Source organism: Myotis davidii, unplaced genomic scaffold, assembly GCF_000327345.1.
Source record: "Myotis davidii unplaced genomic scaffold, ASM32734v1 scaffold496, whole genome shotgun sequence".
In the NCBI taxonomy this organism is placed as follows: Eukaryota; Metazoa; Chordata; class Mammalia; order Chiroptera; family Vespertilionidae; genus Myotis; species Myotis davidii.
In genome coordinates this window covers 7,618,597-7,619,933 of record NW_006289398.1, presented here as the reverse complement: position 1 = coordinate 7,619,933, position 1,337 = coordinate 7,618,597, and positions in this window count along the sequence as shown.

The window sequence follows — 1,337 nt, the reverse complement described above, 5'->3', positions numbered from 1 at the left end:
CGAGGAGCTGGGCAGGTGGGTCTGGCCTCTGGGCGTGTGGGGTGCTGCCGGAGCCCTGTGCTGGGCGACCTGAGCAGGAGAGACCGGGCCGGGCAGCCTGTAACCAGGGACCGGGACTGGCCGGCCCCCTCAGGTCCACCCGCCATCCCGCCCGTTCCTCCCGGACACTCCTCCACGGACACTCACGGGGCCTTGCTGCACGGAGATGCCTGGAGGGAGGGGCGGGGCCGGCTGCTCCCCAGGGGGTGCTCTGGCTGGGCCACCCCCTCAGCTGACGTGGCAGCTCCCGGCCAGCCCCCCCATCCCTCGTCCGGGCTCCAGGACACCCCTCCTGCCACTGCCTCAGGCCGGGGGGCGAGCTGAGCCTGCCTGGTCTCCGGGTTGTGGCTTCCTCCCGCCTGCTCCTTGGTAGCAGTCTGGGGGGTAAGGGCCCCTCAGCACACGCGGCTGCTGGCTCTCGCTGAGGCCGCCGGCAGGTGGGAGGCGGGCAGAGAGCTGTGCAGGCCGGGCTGGGGTGGCCCAGTGGACAGAGCGTCAGGTCCGAGTTTGATTCCCGGTCAGGGCACAGGCCCGGGTCGTGGCCTCGGTCCCCAGTGGGGGGCGTGCAGGAGGCAGCCGATCCGTGATCCTCTCTCATCACTGATGTCTCTCTCTCTCCCCCTCTCCCTTCCTCTCTGACATCAATAAATAAAGAAAGGGACCCACAGCAGAGGCGTCTCCATCCTGGGGAGCAGGACGAGGGGAGCCGCCTCCCCCTGTCTGTGCGGGACAGTCTGCGGCCCGCTCTGGGGGGCGGGGCGGGAGGAGGGCCACCCGCTGTGCACACAAGAACCAGAGCTGCAGTCTGGGGTTCGGAGCTGCAGTCTGGGGTGCGAGGAGCGCGTTCGGCCATCACCTCCCAGCCTGTCCCTGTCCCTGTCCCTGTGGAGGAAGGAAGTGGGCAGTGGGATGGGCGTGTGGCTGGGCTGTAACCAGGAACCCCGGCTTTGGAGGAAGATGGGTCCCCTGTCCTCTCTCCAGTGGGTGTCTGAGCCGCAGGAAGGCCGGGGACCCGAGACTTTGGGGTGAAGAACTGTCACCCCAGGAGCTGGGGGAGAGACGAGGGGGTGCAGAGAGCTGAGGGGTGTCCCCTCCCCTTTCTGGGCCTGGAGTTCCCGTGGGTCTCCCGGGACGTGCAGGCCGGAGGCCCCAGGAGGCCGCAGCTGGAGAGGAGAGGCGTGCATCTCCGGGCCTTCTTCCTCCACAAGCGGCCCATTCAGGGGGAGGGGGGCACCCCTGGGCCTGGGGCCCTCAATGGGGCCCTGTCCGGGCCTGGGCGGGAGCCAGCCCGACCCGCG